Source organism: Helianthus annuus, chromosome 3, assembly GCF_002127325.2.
Source record: "Helianthus annuus cultivar XRQ/B chromosome 3, HanXRQr2.0-SUNRISE, whole genome shotgun sequence".
Classification (NCBI taxonomy): Eukaryota; Viridiplantae; Streptophyta; class Magnoliopsida; order Asterales; family Asteraceae; genus Helianthus; species Helianthus annuus.
In genome coordinates, this window is record NC_035435.2 from 14545233 (window position 1) to 14564427 (window position 19195).

Genomic DNA, 19195 nt, shown 5'->3' on the forward strand with positions numbered 1-19195 from the left:
TTGGCCATAAATGATTAAACACACATATGTGTGATATCTTGCTGATGTAACTTGATATATTAATATTTTTACTGTATAATTTAGACCAGAACCTCAGTTTACTATTTAACCTCTTTTGTAAACTTTAAAATGACCAAAATACCCCTACGGGGCTTAAATTGGTTTTAAATTCGATTTGGGCATAATGGAAGATATCCTACTGATATCACAATATATTTAAAGCATATTAACTTGTGGAACTTGTACATGACTCATTTGGTTACCCGTTATGCATATACGCCTTCGGTACGGTTATGTAACTAGTTTGCATCAATTGACCGAAACGGTCAAACCTTATCATTCTTACCTCAAAATCCACAATGTATTTAGTTTTCCCAATTTATACAAGTCTTCCTACTTGTTAGGTCTAAAACACATTCTAATCCAGTCTTCGCTTAATCTTGTGTTTTGAACCGTAAACCTTTCCTTAAAACTAACTGGTCTATGTTACAATTTAAATAAGACCCGTTAGGAATCTAATAGGTTAATAAAACCTTCGTTCCAGATTGAGACCCCCTGTAGAAGTACTTGCACTTGCTGATTAGAATATACGACTGAGTATAAATTACATTTTAAGCTCAAGTAAATACTTTTTAACTTATTTTCCCTTATACGGGCTTGGGATACGGCAAATTATTACCGCTTGGTCAGGTTTAATCGGATATGGTTAAATTGCATAATCCCATTTTAATCAGTATTGCTTGCTTGATAACATATAACATTAGGGGTTAACGACCGTGTCCTAGATATCCTTGGCTCATTTAAAAAGCGTAGATGGCCACAACTTAAGCACGGGGTGTAGGCATACACCTGCCTGTTGCGTGTAAAAGATATACTCACTCGTGAGGAAACTTCTAGTGAGTTTATATTTGTGGTGTGTTGATTAATCTAGTTCGGTTTATTTAACACCGGCCCTAAATGTTGGACAAACATGTAAATCTGATACAAGATTGCTATTAATATAATTGTCCCAATTTATAAAAGAATAATTGTGCCTTGTGCATTTAAATCAATTTTCATAAATATTTTCAAAAGAGTTAGTTAATTGTATTTACCAGTGTAAACTGACGTATTTTCCAAAAATATTAAGTGACAGGTACTGTACATAAATTGGCTAGGAGCTCGGGGCGTTAATAAGGAATCTTGCAAGTTAGAAACGTCTAAAGTGTGACAACCCTCACTAAACCAGGTATCCGTACGATTTAATTAATAATTAATTACTGCTTGATTACTGTGCTTAACTGAAATTACTGATAAACTGCTACTTGACTGTTGATACTTGTACATATCTGCATCATACGTTGAATTCCGTCACTACATTATTTACATGCTGAACTCTAGTGACAAACATGATGCACAAAAGCACAGTAGCACTATAAACGGATAACCTATTGAACATGCTGATGAAACCAGCATCAGGCAGACACTGCCTCTAAGGCCTGTATGAGCCAGAAATATTTTACTACACCCATAGTGAGTGTAGGGATACAAGGGTTGTAGAACTGCGTCTCTAGGAATAAGTTACAGTGACTGGATGTGCCTAAAACATACACCGAGCACAAAACACAGCACTCTATTCAAAGATTCAGCTTTTAGCTAACTGATAAAGTGCCAAAACATGGGGAAATATTCCTGACACTTTGGAGAAATAAGTTGTGTCACTAAAAATGTTATCTACGACACTTAAAAGCTTTATTAAGCGCTTTAACGGATTACTATCCAACTGAACAACTGGACTATACCCGGAACATAAAAATATTGACAATAACATTATTGGTCTTTTTCTGAGCCAGTTAGGGTCCCTGAATACCCTAACACCCGCATTAAAGCACAACACACTAGTACCCGAGTTAAACTCTAAACTAACTTGGTTTAACCTAACTAAATACTTAACCTCTAGTTGGAATCGAACTAGCTTACCCCCCCCCCCCCTTGGGCCGATTCGGTCCCCATGTAACTAGTCTTGTACCATTTCTTGATTATAATATTACATGATGTCTCAAATCTAGAGAACATCCAACCCAATGGTTAAAACATTAGATTTTGCCTATAAGTAACATGAGTTGGCACATGAGATAATCACTTCACATTTCACCACCCAAAATTTCTCTCCTCTCTTGCTCTAGCTCACGGTCGAAACCCCCTCCCCCTCTCTATCCATTTTCGGCTTCCATCTTGCAAGTTCCAACACCATACAAGTGTTAAGGGTCGCATACGAGGAGTCTTGGAGCAAACGGAAGACGAAGGACCTCTCTACCTAGCTTTTATCCACGCGTTTTTCGCATAGATTCTTCCCTAGCCTTGAGCTAGAGGTATAATACTTAAAACACACTCTCGAACCATTCTAAAGTGGTTAATAAGATATATGATGATTAAAACTCGGAATCTTGCATTTTGAAGCATTAAAGACTACTAAAATTACAAGTATTGTTGGTTAAAAGCATATAAGTTTTGTAAAAGTTGTAGTAACTGAAAATTGTGGTTACCTAGACCCGATCTACGTTATGGTAGCTCGGATCACCGTTTAACCCGGTTTGGTTAAGATCATGGATCTTGACATAAGCTTGTTTTGAATGAGACAAGGGTTAAAAGGTGAAACTCTACCACACGAGAAACATGAACTTGTGTAAAAGTATTTTTACTTGTAAAATAGTGTTTGAAACTAGCGGATCTACGTATGTACAAATGGTATTTTCAAAGAACCACGTATCAAAGAAAACATGTTTTCTAAAAAGACGGATCTTACACTAACAAGTATGATTTTTATAAACCACAAGTGTGTAGGCACTTGTGAAATGAAAGGTTCGACAAAATAACAAACTTTGTAAAAGATGACGAGAAGTTGTAAAGATGGATTTACTTTAAAAACGAGGTTTTTACGAGATCGATCTACTTTATATAAAGATCCACAAAATATAATGGGATTTACACTATAATTTCGGAAAAACTACAAGTTCATGTGATTATGCAATTTACATACTTGTCGACTAGTTTGATGTGTCGGAAATTGATGATTGAACAAAGAAGTTGTTGAAATGATTTTGTAAAAGAAAATGATACGCTTGAAAGCGTGGCCACCTCCAGTTACAGGGGAAACTCTGGCGAAATTTTCTAAAACCTAACACTTAGAATTATGTACAAGTGTTAGAATTATTTTTGACATGTTTTCAAAATATATTTCACCACGACCTTATTTACAAATATTCGGAGGTAGGATTTTCACAAAACTAAACGCGATAAATATATATTTGGTAAATATATTTTCACAACACTGTTTATGATTATTTTATGAAAATACACAAATATTATTTTTAGAGTAAAAATAATATTTACAAACGTTGACGAATCCAAAATAATACGAACGCTTCCACGATAAACATATAAGTTACAACGGTAATTATTATTACCACTCGAACGATAAAAACGTAACTTACGCATTATGCGGAAATAATTATGAACGTATATTTTATCAACGTATTATTTTTGGGGAATATTATGTGAAATGAAAATATAATATTTTTGAGAAAAATATTTATATTTTGGAATTGGAAATGAATATATTAAGTGAGACTTAATGGTGTAATTCGAACACCCATGTATTAAATCCCCCATCCTTGGGAAGGAGATTAATTACCAAGTACATGCAAAGTATAAACACGAAATAGTTGTCTAACTATTTCCCAAAAACTTAAACTATAAAGCTAAGGCACGGCCATCCGTCTAATAGAAATTAGCACATGTAGGTCGTTGCACAGCTGCCCGATTTGGAGTACTTGGTAGAGACGCACCGACTGTGAGTTCATGTCCCCCTTTTCTCTTAACTGTTTTTAGTTTTCTAAACTGCGGGGGTGAAATACATGTTACTATGATTACGAATATTTCTTACATGGTATGGTCAGCTACGGAAGGAACTGTTAGGTTATGTGATTGGGTAGGCGAAATCTTAAGAACATTAGTCCTCGTAGTACGATCGAGGGATAGAAGTGATAGGCCTATTTGAGCATAACAAACCCCACCCATGCGCCCTAAGGTTGGACCATGTGGTGACTTTGTCTTAACACCACCCATGCGCCCGCAGGTTGGACCATGTGGTGACCTTGTCGTAATACCACCCATGCGCCCGCAGGTTGGACCATGTGGTGACCTTGTAGTAACACCACCCATGCGCCCGCAGGTTGGACCATGTGGTGACCTTGTCCTATCCCCTCCCATGCGCCCGCAGGTTGGACCATGTGGTTACACATTAACTGATATGTTTCCTTATTTGCTTTCATACCAGAGTTTACAAAATATTCACACTTACAATGGTTATAAAGGTTTATTCGCGCGCACATACTAAACACATGAACTCGCTCAACATTATTGTTGATTTTTCAACTTACATGTATTTCAGGGAATTAAAGGATCTGGCACGGTATGGCACGTTTTCCCGCTGCACTAGTTTCCGAGGTCATCCAGGGTTTAGGGAATGCGACTCTTTCGTGGACAAGTCACAGTCCTTAAACTGTGTTTATGTTTTGTTTGTTTGTTGAACAAGATTATGGTTGTTAGGGTGTATTCCCGTTAAAACAATGGTATTGTATTTGGTTTTCAAAACTTAATGGATGATCTTGCATGTTTTTAATTCATATAGCTTTGTTATGACTAAGCTATGGTATTAAGAAGTCACACCAAAATTAACCACGCTTTCGCAAAGCCAGGGTGTGACAGCTTGGTATCAGAGCTCTGATCATAGCGAACTAGGATTCTTTCTCGAGTCTAGACTATGATCACTAGGGCTCTCACGAAAACATTTTTACTGCATACCACTTAAGTCCAGATCCAAAACGTTTTTACAAACACATGTTGAGCACATTTTATTATTTTAGGCTCAGTCTTGGAGGCTGAGGCTCGGTCTTGGAGGCCGAGGCTCAATCTTAGAGATCGAGGTAGATGGCTAGTGAGACTAGGAAGAGTAGGCTCAGTCATGAAGGCTGAGGCTCGGTCATGGAGGCCGAGGCTCGATCTAGGAGGTCGAGGTGGATGATAGAGCAGTCTTAGAGACTGGGAGGAATTTGGCTAGTGGGACTAGGAATATCAGTCTGGGAGGCTGGGAGGCTAGTGGGACTAGGAGAATTATTTGATTGCTTATTGCTGACTAACATGTTTATATGTGGATGTGATTGATTGTTATACGTATATGTGTTTATGTTACAAATGTCATGCTTTCATCATGTACAAGAAAGATGGACACTACGAATCCCACGGCCATAGCATCAGACGACATAGTACATCGAAGCACGAGGTGCACATTTTCGATACTACCGGCACAGACAATGACGACATTCAGCCCTTTGCGCTGCCTAAAGTCGTAGCAGAGCCTACTAATGGACATCTTGTTGGGAATTTGCCACTCGCGGTAATCCCTGCTCCTGTGCCCCCTTGCCGCTTATCCCATTGTTGATATGCCCCTGACGTGGCCTCTGACGATGATAACGATCTACTAGAGAAGGACCCATTCGAGGGCGAGGCCCTATTACTGCTGGTATTAGCCTACCGCTTGCGGACGCTCCTGTAGGGGAAACTCATGCCCATTCCCCTGTCCCAGACTCATTTGAGTTGCTGACATCCGCATTTTCGCATATACAGGGAGTGCAGCACCATTCACACAACGCCGACCCTGATACGGCATCATCGGCTGCACCGGTTCCCGCACCTAGCTTTGAGTTTGATCACAGTATTGAGGGTGATCCTGTTCTTCCATCTGGTTTTGATCCAGACCATGACCTTGAGTTCATACACTTAGGCCAGCCCTTGGAGGATCCTGTAACCCCCTGTGATGGTTGATCCAGCTGATTTTGAGATGGAGTTTGTTGATCCGGAGCCAGCCGTGGCGCCTGAGCCAGGCGTCGCTCCTAACACCGCATTAGAGCATGACCCTGTTCATGCCAATGCACCTGCTGTTGCTCCTTGATTGATCATCTGCTTGGACGAGAGAAAATTTGGGGTAACTGTGCAAGACAATTTATTATTACGGGGGCCCACGTAATAACGACTTGTAGTGCATAGAAATCCTGGTGGACTCTGCGGGTCAAGCTAATAAAAACCCATGTGGCAGGAAATAACTCGAACACGAATGACCAAGGCGATGAAGCCTCGAGTTCATTCTATTTCAGGCAACAAGCCAAATTGGCAAGCCTATGTGAAGGCCCAGTAATTTATTTCCCCACCCATACATTGAGTATATTTACGTGTAAAATTAGGTGAGTACATGATGGCTTATGGTGCTATGTATCTCATAGACAATTGGGAAGTTGTCTAACCCACTTCATGCCATTTCGGCAGAAGAGAATGTCACCCAGGCGTAACACAAATACCAGTATGTTGCCAAGGATAGAAGCCGAGCTGCAAAAACGCATCTCACAGGCAAATGCATGACATGAAGCACTCCGCACTAAGCGTAGCGATGGCACTATTGGGAATAACCCCCCCCCCCACCCAAACTGACCGCACCTATAAGCAGTTTCTGAACTGCAAGCCTTTGAACTTCGTCGAAACAGGAAGCGCCATTGCATTTGTCGTTGGTCCGAAAAGATTGACTCCATTCTAAGAATGACTAACTGTTCACCCCAACAGAGTGTTACCTTTACCTCGGGGTCATTTCTAGATGGCACACTTTCTTGATAGGATCTTCAAATTCAGACCCTTGGTACAGATGCTGCTTATGCACTAAGCTGGGACGAGCTCAAGGAAATGATTAAGGAGAAATATGGTTCTAAGATTGGAATAACAGAAGTTTGAGATAGAGTCCTGGAATTTGAAAATGGACGAACCAGAGATTCCTGAACCTGTCCAGCGATCGCACGACTTGCCTAGGGTCGTCACCTACTAAGTCATTGATGTTGTATGATACAGTTGGGTACCTGTAAACCTTACATTCTGGTCTCGATTCGTGGTAATGCAATCGCAGTAATCTATTGTTTATGTTCTATAACATGAGATGTTATGTGATTGATTTGTTTATAACATGGGATGTTGTGTGTTGATATTGTTGTATACTTACGTACACTTTACTTACTATGACCTGACCCATACGATCATCATTTAGAAGAGTCCTCCAAGACGGGATGTACGCATACCCACCAACAAGGCGGAACTTCAGGGAATCATTGCTGCAGTCATCGCACAATACGAGGCCCATCACTCCGAGCGCAACGGAGGTACCTCAGGAAATAACCCACCCAACGGCTGCACCTACAAGCAGTTCTTAGGCTGCCAGCCCCTACATTTCGACGGCACTGGGGGTGCCGTAGCCTTCGTACGCTGGATTGAGAAGATGGACACTGTTTTGCGTGCGAGCAAATGCGCCCCAAGAGATCAGGTCACGTACATTTCCGGGCTGTTCCGAGATGGGGCTCTGTCATGGTGGAAACTTCAGGTTCAGACAATGGGCGAGGCTGCTGCGTATGCTCTCTCGTGGGACGAGCTGAAAGAGCTAATGCATAAAAAGTACTGTTCGAGAACAGAAAGCCAGAAGGTAGAAACTGAGTTCTGGAACTTGAAGATGGAAGGTCCAAAAATAGCTGAGTATGTGGAGAAGTTCCAAGTTCTATCGCGTATCGTTCCTTACATGGTAGATCCGGAGTTTAAAAGGATTGAGCGTTTCATTTGGGGATTGGCACCCCAAATCATGAGCATGGTAACGGCATCAAAGCCTGCCACAATCTCTGAGGCCATCAATCTAAGTGTAGCCCTGACGGAAGAGGCAATCAGGATGAACAAATTTTCAGCCTCTGAGGAGAAGAAGGAGACTCATGTAGAGTCATCTGGGGACAACAAGAGGAAGTTGGCGAATTTCAAACAGGGTACCCAGTCGAGTAGCGACGACAAGGCCAAAAAGAGAAAAGAGTACACGGGTATCCTACCAAAGTGCGACAACTGTCGACGTCACCATAACGGGCGGTGTAGATATGGAAAATGTGGTAACTGTGGCAAGGTGGGACATGTCAAGGAAACATGTCAGCAAGGTACTGAACATGGAAATAGAGGTCAAGATGGTAACGGAAATCGCGGAGGAAATAACAACGACAACAACTATCAAGGCAGGGATGGTGACGATCAAGGCTGTGGCCAAGCATGTTTTAATTGCGGTGATGTGGGGCATTTCAGGAAGTATTGCCCTAAGAACACTCAGGCACGTGGATGAAAGCTCAACAGCGGGGATAGAATCCAAGCGTGGATATCGGTACGTCTCATAATAGTCAATGTTACGCTCTATTTGACAGTATTGTCAAATTTTAGCTTCAGAAAATATAGTTGTTTTAGTAGTAAGTAACCTAGATACCCAGTTCTCGATAGAACAAGCCTAACGGAAGCTTCGATGTGATAATTGGGATGGACTGGTTGTCGAACAACCCAGCGGAGATTGTCGTCCGCACCCCGACGACGAACGGAGAAATGATGGTGATTCATGGAGCAGGATACGCTCCTACGGATCATCAGGCAAAGAAGACACAAAAATTTTCGCACAAAGGATGTGTTGCATTCTTGGCTCATGTCGTGGAAAAAGAAGCCGAAGAACCAAAACCCGAAGACATCCCTGTGATTGGAGAATACCCCGAAGTCTTCCTCGAAGACTTGCCGGAATCGTCTCCTCAACGATTAATTCCAGGCCCTGCACCCGTAGTCAATGCATCGTAGCGACTTACATTTTCGGAGATGCAAGGAATGACAGAGAAGTTTTAGCAATGAATAGAGAAGGAAGATAACAGACCAAAATTCCCTTTTGGGGTAACCCCATTACTACTCGTCAAAAAGAAGGATGATGATTTTCAAATAAACATCATCTACCGGGAGCTGAACAAGCTGACAATCAAGAATAAATACCCTCTTCCAAGAATTGATGATCTGTTTGATCAACTGCAAGGTTCAAGCTTTTACTCAAAGATCGACTTGCGATCTGGATACCATCAGTTAAGGATACAAGAGGAGAGTATCCCAAGGACAGCTTTCAGAACTCGTTATGGGCACTACGAGTTTCTAGTTATGCCGTTTGGGTTGACAAACGCACTTGCAATATTCATGAATCCAATGAATCGAGTTTGTAAGCCGTACTTGGATAAGTTCGTGATCGTGTTCATCGATGATATCTTGATCTATTCAAAGACGAAGGCCGAGCACGAACAGCATTTAAGAGCCACTCTGGAGCCGCTAAAGAAGGAACAGTTGTATGCCAAGTTCTCTAAGTGCGAGTTTTGGCTACGAGGAGGTGCAATTCCTTGGGCACATGGTAAATGGAGATGGAATCCACGTGGATCCAACCAAGATCGAGGCATCAAGGATTGGGAAACGCCAAAGACGCCAACCGAGATTCGGCAATTCTTGGGTTTGGCTGGCTATTACCGAAGATTCATTAAGAACTTTTCAAAGATCGCTCAACCATTGACGCTCCTCACGCAGAAAGACAAAAACTTTGATTAGGGAATCGAACAGGAAGAAGCATTTCAGATATTGAAAGATAAACTTTGCAATGCGCCAATCTTAGCCCTACCGGAAGGTACAAATGATTTTGTGGTATACTGCGACGCTTCGCGTCAAGGATTGGGTTGTGTGTTGATGCAACGCCAAAAGGTTATTGCCTACGCGTCACGCCAGCTGAAGGAACATGAAAAGAACTATACCACACATGATTTGGAGCTTGGCGCAGTGGTTTTTGCTTTAAAAATCTGGAGGCACCACCTTTATGGGAGGAAGTGTACGATCTTCACAGATCACAAGAGCCTACAGCATATATTCAGCCAGAAGGAGTTGAATATGAGGCAAAGACGATGGGTTGAGTTGTTGAACGACTACGACTGCGAGATTAAGTATCATCCAGGGAAGGCGAATGTGGTCGCCGATGCCTTAAGTCGAAAAGAGAGGATCAAGCCCATAAGGGTTAGGGCTTTGGAGATGGTTGTTCGAACCGATTTTCCTCTGCGCATTCGTGCCGCGCAGAGAGAAGCTCTCAAGGAAAGAAACCTTGGAGAAGAGTATCTCCGTGGGATGGAGAAGTTATTGGTACCAAACAAGGAAGGAACGTTGTGTTTTGAGAAAAGGATTTGGGTTCCTTTGTTTGGAGGTTTAAGGAAGGTTATTTCCGATGAAGCTCACAAGTCACGGTACTCTATCCACCCTGGAGCGGATAAGATGTACCAGGATCTTAAAGATTATTATTGGTGGCCTAGGATGAAAGGAGATGTGGCTGTTTATGTGAGCAAATGTTTAACTTGTGCTAAGGTTAAAGCGGAATACCAGAAGCCTTCAGGACTTCTGCAGCAACCCGAGATTCCCAAGTGGAAGTGGGAACAAATCTCCATGGATTTTATTACGAAATTGCCAAGAACGCCAAGAGGCCATGACACTATCTGGGTGATAGTGGATCGATTAACGAAGTCAGCACACTTCTTGCCTATCCGAGAAAAGGATAATACGAGCAAATTGGCTGAAATTTACATGAGAGAGATTGTTACACGCCATGGAATACCTCTCTCGATTATCTCCGATAGAGATGGAAGGTTCATGTCAAGGATATGGCAATCCTTCCAAGAAGCTTTTGGCTCGAAGTTGAATATGAGCACCGCGTTTCACCCGCAGACTGACGGTCAAAGCGAGCGGACGATACAGACGTTGGAGGACATGCTGAGAGCATGTGTTATGGATTTGGGCGGTAGCTGGGATAAGCATTTACCCCTGGTTGAGTTTTCATACAACAACAGCTACCATACCAGTATTGGTGCCGCGCCATTCGAAGCTTTATATGGGCGCAAGTGCAGATCACCGCTCTGTTGGTCTGACGCCGGTGATAGACAGTTGGTTGGTCCTGATGTAGTCCAGGAAACCACAGATAAGATTGCACAGATCCGAGATCGCATCAGTGCGGCTCGTGACCGACAAAAATCCTATGCGGATCTAAAAAGAAAACCTCTAGAGTTTGAGGTAGGAGAGATGGTTTTGTTGAAGGTATCACCCTGGAAGGGTGTGGCACGCTTTGGGAAGCGTGGAAAGTTGAATCCGAGGTATATTGGACCGTTCAAGATCTTGGAAAGAATCGGGTTAGTAGCATACAAGTTGGATCTACCTGCTGAACTCCATTTGGTTCGCGATACATTCCATGTATCCAATCTGAAGAGGAGTCCAACACAAGTTACCGTTGCCATTCCCACCGACGAAATTCACGTTGACGACACGCTCTATTTCGTTGAAGAACCTGTTGAGGTCACGGATTGGAAAGTAAACAAGACCCGCCGGAGCAGTGTCAAGCTCGTCAAAGTTCGTTGGAACGCCCGCCATGGTCCTGAATTCACCTGGGAGCGTAAGGACCGAATGAAAGAGAAATACCCCCACTTATTTCCTAAGAACCCTGCTTCTACAAGCAGAACTTAAATTTCGGGACGAAATTTTTCTAACGGGGGGAGAATGTGACAACCCTCACTAAACCAGGTATCCGTACGATTTAATTAATAATTAATTACTGCTTGATTACTGTGCTTAACTGAAATTACTGATAAACTGCTACTTGACTGTTGATACTTGTACATATCTGCATCATACTTTGAATTCCGTCACTACATTATTTACATGCTGAACTCTAGTGACAAACATGATGCAGAAAAGCACAGTAGCACTATAAACGGATAACCTATTGAACATGCTGATGAAGCCAGCATCAGGCAGACACTGCCTCTAAGGCCTGTATGAGCCAGAAATATTTTACTACACCCATAGTGAGTGTAGGGATACAAGGGTTGTAGAACTGCGTCTCTAGGAATAAGTTTCAGTGACTGTATGTGCCTAAAACATACACCGAGCACAAAACACAGCACTCTAATCAAAGATTCAGCTTTTAGCTAACTGATAAAGTGCCAAAACATGGGGAAATATTCCTGACACTTTGGAGAAATAAGTTGTGTCACTAAAAATGTTATCTACGACACTTAAAAGCTTTATTAAGCGCTTTAACGGATTACTATCCAACTGAACAACCGGACTATACCCGGAACATAAAAATATTGACAGTAACATTATTGGTCTTTTTCTGAGCCAGTAAGGGTCCCTGAATACCCTAACACCCGCATTAAAGCACAACACACTAGTACCCGAGTTAAACTCTAAACTAACTTGGTTTAACCTAACTAAATACTTAACCTCTAGTTGGAATCGAACTAGCTTACCCCCCCCCCTTGGGCCGATTCGGTCCCCATGTGACTAGTCTTGTACCATTTCTTGATTATAATATTAAATGATGTCTCAAATCTAGAGAACATCCAACCCAATGGTTAAAAACATTAGATTTTGCCTATAAGTAACATGAGTTGGCACATGAGATAATCACTTCACATTTCACCACCCAAAATTTCTCTCCTCTCTTGCTCTAGCTCACGGCCGAAACCCTTTCCCCCTCTCCATCCATTTTCGGCTTCCATCTTGCAAGTTCCAACACCATACAAGTGTTAAGGGTCGCATACGAGGAGTCTTGGAGCAAACGGAAGACGAAGGACCTCTCTACCTAGCTTTTATCCACGCGTTTTTCGCATAGATTCTTCCCTAGCCTTGAGCTAGAGGTATAATGCTTAAAACACACTCTCGAACCATTCTAAAGTGGTTAATAAGATATATGATGATTAAAACTCGGAATCTTGCATTTTGAAGCATTAAAGACTACTAAAATTACAAGTATTGTTGGTTAAAAGAATATAAGTTGTGTAAAAGTTGTAGTAACTGAAAATTGTGGTTACCTAGACCCGATCTATGTTATGGTAGCTCGGATCACCATTTAACCCGGTTTGGTTAAGATCATGGATCTTGACATAAGCTTGTTTTGAATGAGACAAGGGTTAAAAGGTGAAACTCTACCACACGAGAAACATGAACTTGTGTAAAAGTATTATTACTTGTAAAATAGTGTTTGAAACTAGCGGATCTACGTATGTACAAATGGTATTTTCAAAGAACCACGTATCAAAGAAAACATGTTTTCTAAAAAGACGGATCTTACACTAACAAGTATGATTTTTATAAACCACAAGTGTGTAGACACTTGTGAAATGAAAGGTTCGACAAAATAACAAACTTTGTAAAAGATGACGAGAAGTTGTAAAGATGGATTTACTTTAAAAACGAGGTTTTTACGAGATCGATCTACTTTATATAAAGATCCACAAAATATAATGGGATTTACACTATAATTTCGGAAAAACTACAAGTTCATGTGATTATGCAATTTACATACTTGTCGACTAGTTTGATGCGTCGGAAATTGATGATTGAATAAAGAAGTTGTTGAAATGATTTTGCAAAAGAAAATGATACGCTTGAAAGCGTGGCCACCTCCAGTTACAGGGGAAACTCTGGCGAAATTTTCTAAAACCTAACACTTAGAATTATGTACAAGTGTTAGAATTATTTTTGACATGTTTTCAAAATATATTTCGCCACGACCTTATTTACAAATATTCGGAGGTAGGATTTTCACAAAACTAAACGCGATAAATATATATTTGGTAAATATATTTTCACAACACTGTTTATGATTATTTTATGAAAAATACACAAATATTATTTTTAGAGTAAAAATAATATTTACAAACGTTGACGAATCCAAAATAATACGAACGCTTCCACGATAAACATATAAGTTACAACGGTAATTATTATTACCACTCGAACGATAAAAACGTAACTTACGCATTATGCGGAAATAATTATGAACGTATATTTTAACAACGTATTATTTTTGGGGAATATTATGTAAAATGAAAATATAATATTTTTGAGAAAAATATTTATATTTTGGAATTGGAAATGAATATATTAAGTGAGACTTAATGGTGTAATTCGAACACCCATGTATTAAATCCCCCATCCTTGGGAAGGAGATTAATTACCAAGTACATGCAAAGTATAAACACGAAATAGTTGTCTAACTATTTCCCAAAAACTTAAACTATAAAGCTATGGCACGGCCATCCGTCTAATAGAAATTAGCACATGTAGGTCGTTGCACAGCTGCCCGATTTGGAGTACTTGGTAGAGACGCACCGACTGTGAGTTCATGTCCCCTTTTTCTCTTAACTGTTTTCAGTTTTCTAAACTGTGGGGGTGAAATACATGTTACTATGATTACGAATATTTCTTACATGGTATGGTCAGCTACGGAAGGAACTATTAGGTTATGTGATTGGGTAGGCGAAATCTTAAGAACATTAGTCCTCGTAGTACGATCGAGGGATAGAAGTGATAGGCCTATTTGAGCATAACAAACCCCACCCATGCGCCCTAAGGTTGGACCATGTGGTGACTTTGTCTTAACACCACCCATGCGCCCGCAGGTTGGACCATGTGGTGACCTTGTCGTAACACCACCCATGCGCTCGCAGGTTGGACCATGTGGTGACCTTGTCGTAACACCACCCATGCGCCCGCAGGTTGGACCATGTGGTGACCTTGTCCTATCCCCTCCCATGCGCCCGCAGGTTGGACCATGTGGTTACACATTAACTGATATGTTTCCTTATTTGCTTTCATACCAGAGTTTACAAAATATTCACACTTACAATGGTTATAAAGGTTTATTCGCGCGCACATACTAAACACATGAACTCGCTCAACATTATTGTTGATTTTTCAACTTACATGTATTTCAGGGAATTAAAGGATCTGGCACGGTATGGCACGTTTTCCCGCTGCACTAGTTTCCGAGCTCATCCGGGGTTTAGGGAATGTGACTCTTTCGTGGACAAGTCACAGTCCTTAAACTGTGTTTATGTTTTGTTTGTTTGTTGAACAAGATTATGGTTGTTAGGGTGTATTCCCGTTAAAACAATGGTATTGTATTTGGTTTTCAAAACTTAATGGATGATCTTGCATGTTTTTAATTCATATAGCTTTGTTATGACTAAGCTATGGTATTAAGAAGTCACACCAAAATTAACCACGCTTCCGCAAAGCCAGGGTGTGACATAAAGTCCGTTGAACAATGTTTACATTTCTGTTTTAAGATCCGCCTGTGGATCCTTATACAACCGTTGTGTAATATTTTATTACACTTTCGAATCGGTTTGTATTATTATTACTTTAGACTTCCGCTGTGCATTGAACTGTGATTATTTAACTATGATGATATCAACTACGTCACGATACTAAACACCGGGCCCATCGGTAATACGTGGAAATATCGGGGTGTGACACACAGCATGCACATTCTCTCCGGTAATACTAAACACCGGGCCCACCAGGAATACTTGTATGATTTGGATTTGTTATTCCTGAAATAGGATAGTTGTGTCTTGCTTTGAGGATCCTTACAGTCTCTCCTGGATCCTTTTGTCATCCTTTAAACGGATGAACCTAAGGGCCCTGTTTCTTACTTCATCAAGGTCCATGCAAGGTGTCATAACAAGATCATCATAGAATTATGAATCCTTAGGCAAACCCATTTTAAAAGCTTCAACAGCTATTGCAATGTCTAAGTTAGGAATCTCTAAGGATTCTCTACTGAATTTAGTTATGTAATCCCTTAATGATTCATTATGACCTTGGGTTACCCTATATAAATCACTAGTTAATCGTTCAAATCTCCTACTGCATGAAAATTGGCTATTGAACAAGTTAACCAGATTAGCAAATGAGGTAATAGAGTAAGGAGAAACACTTAGCAGCCATTTGTGAGCTGATCCTGTCAAAGTGGATTCGAAACCCTTGAAAAGACTTGCTTCTTTTAACCTTTCTGGAATGGGGTTGATCTCCATTCTCTCCCTGTATTGAGCTACATGCTCTTCTGGATCAGTTGTGCCATCATAGAGCTTCATATTTGGTGTTTGAAACCTCTTTGGTATCTCTACATCACATATAGGTGGTGTAAAGCGAGATCCCCTGTGACTCCCATCCTGAATCTTAGGAATGGGTTTAACCACTCCTAGGACACTGGATAACATATCCTTGATCTTTTGCAACTCGCTTGCCATAGCTTGGTTGATCCCTGGTTCCCGCACAAAGCCATGGTTAGTATTATAAGATGTATTGAAATTGTTACATCCTGATTGATTTGAGGCTGGGATACCAGATGTGAATCCAAACTGATGTGATTCTGGAATGATCGTGGGACCAGATGAAGCAATAGTCTGCACGGGGATGAAGTCTCCCACATGAATCTCTGAACTTCTGGGTTGTTGACTCCTTAAGGATCCTTGATCCTGAAAGATATTGGATCCAGTATACATCGGAGCTGAAGGTCTTGGAGGATACTACATGGATCCGTGAACTTGCGATGAGGATCCTTGAACCTGTGATGAGGATCCTGGATGCTGAGGATAGGATCCTTGAACTAACAGCGTCCCGATGTATCCTCCTGAACTAGGGAAGGATCCTTGATGCTGGAAGGAGGATCCTTGAGGCTGAAGAGAGGATCCTAAAGGCTGTGTCATTACCTATGATCCATAGTGCATACTCGATGATCCTCCATGGTACTGGACACCTGATGCCATAGAATGCTGAACAGTTGTTGCCGGAGTGGTGAAATCCAATGATCTGGGCACCAATAGAGAGTGGTCCTCTGTTGATCTCTTCAACTTCTTGATTTCATCAATCTCTCGCCTGTCATTAGTTTTATCCTGCTGTTGCATGTAATCCTTCATCTGCAAAATCAAAGAATAAAGATCATTGTTAGTAGGAGCAGAAGAAACAGCGGTAGTTGCTTTTGTGAAAACGGGGGTTTATTTCTTCGCAGCATTCTCAGCATTCTTTTAGGATCTAGAAGGAACAGGAGGCAATGGTGGAATGCCCTATGAAGAGGTTATCACTGGCATGGCGCTTGAAGTGTTCCTACCTTGAGAAGCCATGTGGTTGAAGGTAATGAACATAAATGAATGAAATGAACAAGTTTTTCAAAGATGAAGCACCAATTGCCCCACGGTGGGCGCCAAACTATTTTGGTCAAAAATCACACAAGGATAATGTAACCAAATCTGATTTTTGTGAGGTTAGATGCTTGGTCAATTGAACAAAAGTATGAACAATGAATGAACGAAAATGATGATGAATACAAGGATTTGTACGAGGAAAAAGTCCTTGATCAGTGAAGGATCTCCGGTATAAAAAACCTCGGATAGTGAAAACTATCACTATCAACTATATTGAACAAATAAAGATTACAACTTTGGATGATCACAAGCTTGTTACAAAGACTGATAGTGTGTGTGTGTAATTGCCAACAAATTGTAGAGAGTTCGAATGTATGTGTGAAGTGTGTAACTTTTTCTAAATAAAGCTTGTTATCCCATTCAAAAATAGAAACTATCTAACTAACTAACTATCCGAATAATATGCTAGTCTCCCCACGATCACCATAACGGTCATGAAACTCTTGCACGTGCAACAATATGGAGCATATTCCCCTGGAATCTCGGCAAGAACAAGTCTCCTTCGAATACACCTACAAAACAAGCTAAAGGATGATGGAAACAATTGTTAGTTTAGAATAATAAAGAGGATCCTGGATCCTTAGCCTTCCTGTTAGGGCTGTAAATGAACCAAACGTTCAGCAAACAATTCATGAACCGTTCGGCGGTAAGTTCGTTTATGTTCGTTTGGTTAGCTTAACGAACGAACATGAACAAAAAATTTCGTTCGGTTAGCTTAGCGAGCGAACACGGACACAGATCTCGTTCGTTTGACTGCATTCGTGAACGTTCGGTTACGTTCGTTTGTGTTCATTTGATCATATTAAAAAAAATTAAATAATAAACCTTTTATCTAAACATAATGAAGACTTGAAACCCTAACCTATTTTTTTCTCAGTTAGCTAAAATTTGGACATTCTAAGACATTTTTGGGATAATTATATCTAAGTTAGTTAAACTTGATTCATCTTCTAGTGGTGTATTAGACTACTTATGTTTTGATTTATCATTTGATGGTTGTATTTAACTACCTATATTCAATGTTTAAGGATAACAATCTTTTTATTTTTTATTTTCAAGTTATATGTTTGTTTGCGTTCGGTTTTATTTGTTTGCGTTCGTTTGTGTTTGAGACCAGTGTTCACGAACTGTTCGTGAACAACTGAATTTCCTTAATGAACGAACATGAACATACGCGTATGTTCGGTATGCGTTCGTGTGAAAAGTTTGCGAACATGTTAATTTCCTTAACGAACGAACACAAACATGGTCTTGTTTTCGTGTTTGTTCGGTTCGTTTACATCCCTACTTCCTGTACCATTTCCATTTCCTGAGGATCCTCGATTCTTACTAAACTAAGGATCCTTAACCCAGGCTACACTAAGGATCCGTGATCCATAACTAATAAAATTCTATCCCTAACTGCTATATAACCGCAATGATAAGCTAGACCTATCAAATCGATTGACGTCACCTCACCGCAACGGCTAGTTGCATCCGTAATGGCTAGTCCACTTCAATGGGAAATTTGGTTGATCAATTTAGTTGATAATCAACCATATTTGGGGGAAATTCTTAGGGGTTAAATTTTATACTTATGAATCACTTATCTTTAGACCCGCCTGGATCACTGATCCTTAAAGTCTGATGCAGGAAGTCTGAGGATCACGGATCCTTATTATTTTTATAACTTAACTAACAGTTGTTCCTTGTATATTTTCGTAATGGCATGCAGGTCATGGGTAATGTGGACTGAGTCATGGCGAGAATATCGAACTGGAATCGTTGAAGATGTTGCACGTATGGAAATGGCTCAACGTTAACTTGGTTGGACATGGTCTTGCACATATTTCGGACTTGTTTGTTATTTCTATTTTAAAGGGGTTGATCAAGTATAGATAATAACAACTGCTATTAGCAGAAAACACACACTCTCTCTCGCGAACATTAGCTCTCAAACACACTTTCACTTTAGCAAACATTGTACAACACTTGATCAATTTCCGAAGTTGTAAACTCTTGTTAGTTTAATACATTTTATAGTGATAGTTTTCACTATCCGAGGTTTTTTTGTGCCGGAGATCACATTGAGATCTAGGGATTTTTTCTCGTACAAAACCTTGTGTTCATTTTTCATTACATTTCACATTTGTTCATTCAATTGTCAAACATACAAGCACACTACCTCACAAAATCAGAGATTTGATTACATTATCCTTTCTTTTATTTTTGACCAAAAC